At 55.3% G+C, this 11429-nt stretch overlaps 1 protein-coding gene across 3 annotated transcripts in view; it reads left to right on the top strand.

Annotated features, from left to right (window-relative positions):
- The first annotated feature begins 10280 nt into the window (after positions 1–10280).
- The window catches only part of SUN1 (Sad1 and UNC84 domain containing 1), a 52455-nt gene continuing 51306 nt past the window's right edge, over positions 10281–11429 (top strand). For all 3 annotated transcript variants that reach the window (XM_021680265.1, XM_044915744.1, XM_021680263.1), the window contains exon 1: positions 10281–10362. The gene's annotated coding sequence lies outside the window, so the exon portion shown is untranslated. The remainder of the gene's footprint in view (positions 10363–11429) is intronic.

Below are 11429 nucleotides of genomic sequence, written 5' to 3'. Positions count from 1 at the left end.
CAGAGAAAAAGGAACCCCCATGCACTGTTGCTGGGAATGCAAACTGGTGCAGCCACTCTGGAAACAGTATGGAGGTTCCTCAGAAAGATAAAAGTAGAGGGGCGCCTGGGTGGCTCAGTTGGTTAAGCGACTGCCTTCAGCTCAGGTCATGATCCTGGAGTCCCTGGATCGAGTCCCGCATCAGGCTTCCTGCTCGGCAGGGAATCTGCTTCGTCCTCTGACCCTATCCCCTCTCAGGTGTTCTCTCTCTCTCATTCTCTCTCTCTCAAATAAATAAATAAAAATAAAAAATATAAAAAAATAAAATTTATAAAAAAAAAAAAAAAAAGATAAAAGTAGAGCTACCTTATACTCCAGTAATTGCACTACTGGATATTTACAAGAAAAAAAAATATGTATATACACAAAAACACTAATTCAAAGGGATATAGGCACGCCATGTTAATAGCATTATCTATAATACCCAAGTTATGGAAGCAGCCCAAGTGTCCATTGATTGATGAATGGATAAAGAAGATGCGGGGTGTGTGTGTGTGTGTGTGTGTGTGTGTATACACACACACAATGGAATATTACTCAACCATAAAAAAGAATGAGATCTTGCCATTTTCAATGACATGGATGGAGCTAGAGGGTATAATGCTAATCGAAATAAGTCAGTCAGAGAAAGACAAATACCATATGTTTTCACTCCTATGTGGAATTTAAGAAACAAAACAAAGAAAAAAAGAGACAAACCAAGAAACAGACTATTTATTTATTTGAGAGAGAGAGCACAGGTGGCAGGAGGGGCAGAGGGAGAGGGTGAGGCAGACTCCCCACTTAGCGGGGAGCCCCACTTGGAGCTCTATCCCAGGACCCCAGAATCATGACCTATCAAAGGCAGACACTTAACCGACTGAGCCACCCAGGCTCCCGGAGAACCAGACTCTCAGCCATAGAGAACAAACACACTGATGGTCAGCAGAGGGGAGGGGTGGGGGAGGGGGGAAATGGGGTGGGGACTAGGAGTGCACTTATTGTGATGAACCCGGGGTGTTGTATGGAAGTGATGACTCACTCTATTGAACACCTGAGACTAATGTTACACTGTATGTGTACTAATTGGAATTGGAATTTTAAAGTTTAGTAAAAAAAAAATACTTTGCTAATTACTTGGTAGCAAACATCCCTCCCCTCAGAGAGCCTAGAGCGTGAGGAGGCCCCTCGGCCTGAGCGACTCTGCCCGGCTCAGTGCTCTGCAGGAGGAGGTCATTTTCTCTGCTCACGACGCTTCTAGGGAACAGAAGCCATCAAAATATCTCTTGTCTTTGACCCAGGGACCTCACTTACAGTAATTTATTGAAGGAAATAGTTGGGCCAGAGAGCAGAGGTGGGTGTTCAGGTGGCGTTCATTCACGGTGGGACATCTCCAGCCATAAGGAAATGCAATGAGGAGAATTCATCCAGGCAGCGATAGGGGTGCTCACGAAAGAAGACATACAGTACAATTCCAGTTTTGTTTAAGAAAGGAGAGACGTATGTCAGATGATGCTCTAAAGCATGAAAGGTGGTTCTTTTTTATGGCTTGCTGCAGTGATGTTTTAAAGTGATATTAGGTCCCCCCATACTGGGGTGTTTTTGTGTTTTTTTTTTTTTCATTTGTCTCCTACAGCACAGCTTGCCTGTGAAGTGGAAGAATAATAAAAACTGAGAGAGGACTCCTCGCAGGGGTGGTCTCCGCCCCGGTCAGAGGGCAGCCTCCCTCTCTCCCGTCTGGCTCCCAGGTCACCGTGTTCAGGCTGCCCTTTCTCCTCCGAAGGGGTTGGAGTTCCCAGGCAGGTGGTTTCACAATCAGCGGGAGAATTGCATCCACGGGAAGAACCTGGGGAAGGCTGCTTTCCAGACGGCCCACAGAATTGTGCTAAAACACACATAGTACACAACTTAGCGTCTCAACCATGTTTAAGTGGGTAGTCGCTGGGTGGAGCACATTCACACTGTTGCTCGGCCCCCACCGCCAGCCGTGTCCGGAGCTCTTGCATTCTCGCAAGACAAACTGTCCCCATTAAGCTCCCGCTCGGCCAGCCCCGCTTGGCCAGCCCCGGTCCCACGGCCTACTGTCGGTGAGTCTGATAACTCCGGGCCCTTACGGAAGTGGACCAAACACACCGTTTGTCGTCTTGTGTCTGGCTTATCTCACGGAGCACGGTGTCCTCCAGACTCATCCCTGTGGCAGTGGGCATCAGAGTCTCCTTACTTTTGTAAGGCTGTGGGACATCCCACCATGTGGATGGGCCACCTCGTGTTTATCCATCATCTGCAGTAGACACGCTTCCTCCTCTTGGCTGCTGTGAACGTGGGGGGTGGGGTGTTGCTCAAGACCAGGATACGGACTTGGGCTTTTACCCTGAGTGACCTGAGAGCCACGGTGACTGTGAATGGAGAGGTCACAGGATGGAGAAGTGTTGACAGCTAAGGATGGGCGCAGGGAGACCAGCTGGGGGGCCCCTGTGGTCATCTGAGCAAAGGCTGGTGGTGGCTCATGTCAGGGGCGTGGCCACGGTCAGGGACGTCTGTTTGAAAGGTAGGGAGGAACTGAGGAGAGGTGGAGTAAAGGTAACAGAACATCTGCATCCAGAATTCAGAGGTTCCCATCTAGAGGCGTGAATCTTGGCATCATCAGCTTATGACATGTTGAAAGGAATGAGCGTTGGATAGAAATAGGACATCCAAGGATGAGCCCCGAACTCCTCAGCATCCAGGGGTCAGAGGGATGAGGAAGGACCCGAGAAGAAGCTGAGGCGGAGCCAGAGAGCCAGGGGAAGGGTGTTGAAGAGGAGCATGATCCAGATGAGGCTGCCACCAACCACTGGCTTCTGTGAACCAGAGGTGCAGGGTGAATAAAGCAGATAGAAGCCCATGTTGAGAGTGAGCGCATCCCGATATGGATCTTTGAATTCCAGAATTTGGGATGGCGGGCCAGAGCAGGGACGGCCACCGCTGTCTGTCTGGTTCCTTCTAGGAATCCCGACGTCTGTCGTGCGTGCGAAACCACACCCGGGCCGGGGAGCCACCGATGCCAGCCACAGGGCGCAAGCACAGGTGGCAGAGACCAGCATTCCCTTCTCGGATGCCACCCCTCAGCCCCCAGCCCCAGGAGGAGCCAGAGGTAGGCAGCAGTGGAACGAGCACCAGGAGAAGTGAAATTGTTTCCCCCGAGGCACTGCTCCTGGTAATTTTCCTTCACCGGCTTCTCCGCCAGCCCTGCCTTCTGATCTCACGTTGGCCCCATCATCTAGATGCACAAAGCTTGGGCTTGGGTTTCTGACCCCGTCTTACTTACTCCTCTCCCAGGAGTCAGGTTCTGTTTACAGCTGAAGGTATGAGTTCACGGAGAAGAAAGGACTCTTCCCTCTGGCAACGTAGCAAAACAGGTGTTTGCTGCCCTCCATCTGCTTCCCTGCTCTCAAGACCACGAGCAGACCACCTGCCTCCTCTTTCCACTCTAGCCAGGCTGCTGGTGCAGCTTCTGCCTCAGTTTCCCTGGCTGTGAAACCATACTGACCAGCAGCAGTGGGAAGACAGATCTCAGGGACAGGCTGTTTGCTGCCCGCCTGTCCTTGTCCCTCCCTCACGTGCTCCTCCTGTTCCTCCTTGGATGGAGGCCTTACAGGCCGTGCCTCCAGCATGAGAGGACCAGCACTCCCAGGGGCAAGGTCCTGGTACCGGGATGTCCACCATCTCAAGTGAGAAACCCAGGCAGTGGGCTCTGGGTGCAGAGCACAGGGACGTTGGCCCCCACATGAGCCATGCCCCTGACGCACGTGACACGTGACAGTCGTGAGTGTCCCTTGGCCTGGTCTGCAGGAGTGCAAGGTGGTGCCTTGGGCCCACAGAGCGCTGGGGTTTCGGAGGTGTGCGACCCACCTGCCTGCAAGCCCACGATGGCGGTCCCGGGCCCCCTGCCTGTCCCAGACGCCAGTGGGCTTTGGCCTCAGACCGCCTCTGTTCCGGGGCATAGCGGTAGGGCAGCATTTCCCACCAGCATCCCTGTGTGACGGACGTCACTTATTGACCGCTTCCAGAGGGCCAGGCGCTGCAAACACACTGCCTCCATGCTTCCAGAGGCCCTGCAGGCAGACATATCAATCCTGTCTATAGTGGAGGCTGAGGACGGGTCTGTGTCACACAGCTCCAGTTGGCTGACTGAGGGTGGGTGTGAGGCCAGAGCTGCTGGCCCCCAACCCACACTCCCCCCACCTACCCCTCGGGGAAGAAAACCACTTACAATCTGCCGTCCTTAATACCTGTCATTATTTTATTCCACATCCATGGGTTAAGACACTGCAAAGTGGAATCTCTTTGCTGTTTATTTAAGTGACGTGAAGTTATGTTGAAAAATTATTTTTAGGGGCGCCTGTGTGGCTCCGTCGTTAAGCGTCTGCCTTCGGCTCAGGTCGTGGTCCCAGGGTCCTGGGATCGAGCCCCGCCTCGGGCTCCCTTCTCCGCGGGGAGCCTGCTTCTCCCTCTCCCACTCCCCCTGCTTGTGTTCCCTCTCTTGCTGTGTCTCTCTCTAATGCATAAATAAAATCTTTAAAAAAAAAAAAAAAGGATCGGGGAGCTTGGGTGGCTCCGTCGTTAAGCGTCTGCCTTCAGCTCAGGTCGTGGTCCCAGGGTCCTGGGATCGAGCCCCACATCGGGCTCCCTGCTCCGCGGGAAGCCTGCTTCTTCCTCTCCCTCTCCCCCTGCTTGTGTTCCCTCTCTCACTGTGTCTCTCTCTAATGCATAAATAAAATCTTTTTTTTAAAAAAAAAAGGGTCGGGGAGCTTGGGTGGCTCAGTCGTTAAGTCATTAAGCAGACTTCAGCTCAGGGCATGATCCCGGGGTCCTGGGATCGAGCCCCGCGTCGGGCTCCCTGCTCCGCGGGAAGCCTGCTTCTCCCTCTCCCGCTCCCCCTGCTTGTGTTCCCTCTCTCGCTGTGTCTCTCTCTAATGCATAAATAAAATCTTTTTTTTAAAAAAAAAAAGGGTCGGGGAGCTTGGGTGGCTAGTCGTTAAGCATCTGCCTTCGGCTCAGGTCGTGGTCCCAGGGTCCTGGGATCGAGCCCCGCCTCAGGCTCCCTACTCCGCGGGAAGACTGCTTCTCCCTCTCCCACTCCCCCTGCTCGTGTTCCCTCTCTCACTGTGTCTCTCTGTCAAAAAAATAAATAAAATCTTAAAAAAAAAAAGAAAAATTATTTTTAGTTCCAAAACATGGGAAAGTAGCAGAGAACGTTTGCTTATGTTGCTTCTCTGCCTTGACTGAAATCTGGTGTGTTTTTCTTCATTAACTCTTTGGAATTTATGTAGTTGTAAATAAATATAGTTGTACTTATTCATATATATACAAACATATTGAACCCACCTTATTTATCTCTATGATACATATAGATATCTACATGATATATAAATGTACTGTTTGTAATCATAACCTATATTTACTAACTTTTTAAAAAGATTTATTTGACAGAGAGCAAGTGAGAGAGCACAAGCAGGGGGAGTGGCAGAGGCAGAGGGAGAAGCCAGCTCCCCGCTGAGCAGGGAGCCCGACGTGGGGCTCGATCCCAGGACCCTGGGATCATGACCTGAGCCGAAGGCAGATGCTTCACTGACTGAGCCAGCCAGGTGCCTGTGTATTTAGTAACATTTTAATAAATGCTTTATATATATTATAAAATAATAATTCTTTATAGAACATTTATTATAAAGATAATTTTGGTCTATCTATAACTGGTGACATGTTGTCTCTGCATTGAGAGGCCCTATTTCTGGGTAGAAGACACGCCCACAGGTGGTGTTCACAATAGTGAGACCCAGGAAGGGCTTGAACACCCATCAGTACAAGAATGGTTGGGTCAGATTTGCTCTGTTCTTATTGTGGAGTATGATACATCCAACATAAGGAATGGAGTAGAGCCCTTGGTACCAAGGGGCTCTATCTCAAAGCCTAATGTGGGGAGCAGGGCCACGCTGAGCAGAGCTGCCATGCACCGGTGGTCCACGCGCACCTGACACCCAGTGGCAGGGCGTGATCCTTGTGGGAACCTGCTTGTGTGTGGGAGTAGAGCTGCTGCGAATCTGTCCACGAGCCTCCCTGTTGAGAGAAGACGTTGAGGGCTGAGAAGGCGACCAGGGAGCTTTAGGTTTATGTATCATCTATCAATCATCTATCCTTCTCTTTACCTATTTAACTACCATCTATCTGTGTAATGCTCCCCCCTCTCTTGTCCAGGGTGGAAGGGGGAGGTAATTCAGCCCTCCTCCGTGGCTCACTGTCATTGTTGATCCCTCCTTATTTTCCCCATTTATTCTCCGTATCATTCCCTACTCCACTGCCGTCCCCTTCCCCACAGGCACCCATTTTATGGTTGGCGTCTCTCTTTCTTGCTGTAAGTGTCCTTATTACACACCAGCCCTCTTTGGGTGTGTTTTCACTCACCTAAATGGTGTTATGCTGTGCAAGTCTGTGTTCTCCAGAGAAACAGAACCAGTGGAAGAACACACGCAGGGGAGGTGCATACACATGGAAGAGATATATATATATATATATGAAATTGGCTCACAGGATTATGGAGGCTGAAACATCCTGCAGTGGAGACCCAGGAGGGCCAATGGTGTAAGCTCCAGTCTGAGTCTGAGTCCAAAGGCAGGAGAAGACCTGGACTGGCCACGGGGAGCCCAAATATAGGTTCAAAGATTATTCTGGTCGTGTCTGTGAGGGTGTTTCCGGGTGAGATAAACATTTGATTCAGTAGCTGGAGTCAGGCAGATGGCACTCTCCAGTGTGGGTGGGGCTCGCCCAATTCACTGTGGGCCTGGAGAGAACACATGGTGGAGGAGAAAGGGATTCTCTCCACCAGTTGACGCATACAAGTAACCAGCATGCCATCTGCCCAGTTGGCCTGGGACAATCCAGCTTGTTGCCTGGGACCCCGCCTGCCAGGGTGTCCAGGTTTGCAGGACCAGTGGAGTGCCCCTGTTTGCCCACCGCAGAGTGTGGGGATGGGCACCTCGGAAGGAAGGCCCTGCTCAAGTTCCCTTCCCGTGGGCCTGGGGGCGGGTTGTCGGGGTCTTGGGCACGAGCATCCCAGTGCCCTCCACCTGCCCACCAGCACTTGGCGTTATCCACTCTCTGCTGCTGACTAGACAGAGGTGCAGCGGTAAGGAATTCTCTGATCATAAATGAGCTCAAGCATCTCTTTTTAACTTTTAAAGAATTTTAAGATTTTTAAAATTTTTAAGTCATCTCTACGCCCAGCGTGGGGCTCAGACTCACAACCCCGACATGAAGAGTTGCACACTGGTGCACCAGGTTGGCACCCCATCAAGCATCTCTTCTACTCTTGTCGTGCATGTAGGGTTCTTACCAGTGGATTGCCTGTTCACACCCTTTGCCCACTTCTCTACTGTGTTCCTGTCTTCCTCTCGATGATCTCCAGGAGCTCCTCGTACCCTCTAAGCAGTAGCTCCTTGTCTGTTTTAAACATGGCAAATGTCTTCTGACCAGTCAGTGGCTGCTGGCTTGTCATGGTGTCTTTTATGGAACATTTTTCTTTTTTTTTTTTTAAGATTATATTTATTTATTTTAGAGAGAGAGAGAGACAACATGAGGGAGAGAATCTCAAGCAGACCCTACACTGAGCGTGGAGCCCGATGTAGGGCTCAATCTCATGACCCTGAGATCATGACCTGAGCTGAAACCAAGAGTTGGACGCTTAACTGATTGCACCACCCAGGCGCCCCAGACACCTTTCATTTTGACATAATCAGATCCATCCATGTACTTCTGAGGTTTTGTTTAAGAAATCCTTCTGCGCTGCTGGGAAACAAGCTCTCCTTATCATCTCCTTTAGACACTGTAGCATTCCTTTTCATTTAGCTTTCCAGTCATCTAGCAGTTTTATTTCTTTAAAAATGAAACTTCAAAAAGAGAATATGACAAAATATTAATAGTTAATTCGGGATAGTGGAATCAAGATGCATGTTGCAGTTCTTTTTTGTAGTTTAACATTTAGAAACTTTTAAAATTTCTAAAACTTTGAGTTCATTGTGCAAAATACAGTAACATCGAATAGGACAAGAAGAGCAATTTATGATGCCCCTACTTGGATAGAATCGCTGGCATCATTTTTCTGTGCTGTGCATATACGGTTTTCAGTTAAAGACTTGTCATTTCCTGAGTGCATTTCATGTTCCAGCCTCTGCATTTATGTACACTGTAAGGTGCTGTTTCTTTCCCTTTTTTTTTTTTTTTTAAAGATTTTTATTTGTTTGAGAGAAGCAGAGCAGGGGTGGGGAGGAGCAGAGGGGGAGGGAGAGAGACAAGCAGACTCCCCGGTGAGTGGATCCCATGACCCTGAGATCACGACCTGAGCTGAAACCAAGTTGGTCCAAACCAACTGAGCCACCCAGGCGCCTGTTTCTTTTCCCAGAACTAGCTTTGTTCTTGGACGTGTCTCTTCCATAATTTAAGTCTACGACGTCACGTTCCCTTGTGACTTCACACTGTCACTTGAAGAATCCTTTTCTTCCCATCTAGAAGCCAGTGTCCACACATACTCTGCTTCCTTGACCAGTGACTGAAGGCCTCAAAGTCTTTAACTCCCTCCTCAGGGCGCTGGCATGTGCTGTTCTCTCTGCCCAGAACGTTGCTGGTTCACTCGCTCCGGGCCTCCTCTGTCACCACCGCAGCAGTCTTCCCTGCCTGCCACATTTGCATTTGCAGGCCTCCCACACCCTAGCCCTGCCTCTGCTCCTCTTCCTCCAAGCTGCTTACCGCATTCCCAGACCACTCTGTGAGGCTCGCGCAGGTGCTGTTCCTGCGTAGCCCTGCCCCGGGAGTGTGGGGACAGAGAATGTGATCGTTCATCAGTGCAACCCCAGTAAGGAGGGTAATGCACCCAGGGAGCTGTCCAGGAGTGCGCTGGGTTTGAAATGAAGGGGTCGCGGACGGGCCAGGTGAGTGGGGAAGGCCCTGTGGAGGAGCTGACCCACAGCCGGGGGCAGGAGGGGCAAAGTGGGGGAGATGGGCAAGCAGGGCCCCGGTCGTCCGCTAACGGAGCCCACAGAGAAGTCTCCGCCTTCTCGGGCCTCCTCCTGAGGGGTGGCCTCGTGCTCTCAGAGTACCTGCTAACTGCCGAAGGGGCCCGCACCGCGATGGTAGCAGATGGACTCATGCAAACCAATTCACTGGGACAGACGAGTTCCAGCCAGGGAGTCCGGATGAAGCCAGCACAAACTAGGTGGAAGCCAGTAAGGGTGGGTGTGGGTCCCAGGACGGACTCCAGGTGGGGAACCCGTCCCCTCGCTCAGGTGCTCACTGGAGTTAGCACCGGTGGGCCCGTCCCTGGTTTCGGCCTCTTTCCCCGGGGGGCAGAGACAAGACCCAGAGGACTGCGGGTTTCCTCCCGGCACTGTGTGCGCGCACCGGGGACAGCTTTATCCCTGCTCTCAACTGCTTCTCCTCTGAGCATCCTGAGCATCCTCTGAGCAAGACGTTGCTTGTTCAATCCTAAATAAGTCCCTCCCTGTTTTTGTTGTTTTTGCCAGGAATAGTTTTGCCCCCCCCCCCCCCACCCCAGGGACCAAACGTTTACCTGTGCGGCCACCTGGGCCGGCCGCTACCGCACGCGCGCGCGCCCCCCTACAAGACAGCGCACTTCTCCCGGCTCCTTCCCCGCTCCCTCGATCCAGCAGCCCCCCACCCCCACAACTCGCTCCCGGCGAACGCGCCACCGCTGCCCGAGACACGCGGCCGTTGCGTGCGCTTGCGAGCGGAGAGGCGAGGACCCGCTGGGGCCGTCCCGCCCGCCGGAGCCTCAGTCTCCCCTCCTGTAAAGGGGGCGGCAGTGACTCCTGGCCCGCCCTACAGCGGGCCCCCCAGCGACCCACCGCCCCCAGCGGCCGTGCAGGGCCTGGGGCGCGGGACCCGCGGGGAGGGGGCAGCGGTACGGGCACGGCGGCCTCACGCCCCCCGCCCCCTGCGGCCCCTCCCCCCGCGGCCGCTCTCCCGCCTCCGCAGTACGGCCCCCGCAGCGTACGTCCCCCCTCGCCGTACGGCCCGGCGCGTCGCCTCGCAGCCCCGCCCACCTCGCCTCGGGACTCGGCCTCAGCTCGCGATTGGCCGGGCTCCTAGACAGGCCGCCTTCTCCTTGGCCGAGGGGGCTTCAGGTGGCGCGCTCCAGATTGGTGGAAGTCCGCGTTGCTCCCGCCCCGCCCCCAGGCGCGGCCCATGATTGGCTGGCGTCCGCAAGAGCTCCTCTCCGGATCCGGTCTGGGTGGCGCGGACCAGGCCTGGGACGGCACCGGCGGCGCCGTCCGTGGTGGCTGTGGCGCGAGGCAGGTGAGCTCCTGGGCAGGGGTGGGGGGGACCCGGAGCGAGGTCGGCTGGGGAGACAGGACTGCGGCTAGGGCGTCCCTCACGGCGGGCGGTAGCTGCGGGCCGGGGGCGGAGGGTACGGGCCGAGCCGCGGGCCCCGCCTGGGCCGCCAACGGCCGCCGCCCCCTCCTCGGCCCTGCGCGTCCCCGCACCTGGCCCGAGTCTGCAGCAGGTCTGTCTCGGGGCGTCCCCTCCGCCCGACGTCAGCGGCGTGCCGGGGTGCCGGCGGGACTGTGCGGACGCGTGCGCACCCGGGGACCTCTGTCGTCGCTGCCCGCCCCCACCCGGGCACCCCCGACCCCAGCGCCCCGGATCCCCTACACCCGGGCTCCCCGCCTCCCCAGCTCACCCACACCCAGGAGCCCCCGCCTCCCCCACTCACCCAACACCTGGGTGCCCCCGCCCCCAACCTCTGGGAGCCCCCGCCTTCCCCACTCACCCACACCCGGGAGCCCCCGCCTTCCCCGCTCACCCACACCCAGGAGCCCCGGACCCCCGCCCCCACAACCCCCGGGAGCCCCCGCCTTCCCCCCTCACCCACACCCGGGAGCCCCGGACCCCCGCCCCCCAACCCCCGGGAGCCCTCGCCCCGCAACCCCCGGGAGCCCTCGCCTTACCCACTCACCCACACCCAGGAGCCCCGGACCCCCCGCCACTCCCAACACCTGGGCGCCCCCGCCTTCCCCACTCACCCACACCCAGGAACCCCGGACCCCCGCCCCCCCAACCCCCGGGAGCCCCCGCCTTACCCACTCACCCACACCCGGGAACCCCGGACCCCCGCCCCCCCAACCCCCGGGAGCCCTCGCCTTACCCACTCACCCACACCCAGGAGCCCCGGACCCCCCGCCACTCCCAACACCTGGGCGCCACCGCCTTCCCCACTCACCCACACCCAGGAACCCCGGACCCCCGCCCCCCCAACCCCGGGGAGCCCCCGCCTTACCCACTCACCCACACCCGGGAACCCCGGACCCCCGCCCCCCCAACCCCCGGGAGCCCCCGCCTTACCCACTCACCCACACCCGGGA

Source organism: Neomonachus schauinslandi, chromosome 5, assembly GCF_002201575.2.
Source record: "Neomonachus schauinslandi chromosome 5, ASM220157v2, whole genome shotgun sequence".
NCBI lineage: Eukaryota > Metazoa > Chordata > Mammalia > Carnivora > Phocidae > Neomonachus > Neomonachus schauinslandi.
This window is presented reverse-complemented; position numbering and strand designations above follow the sequence as displayed.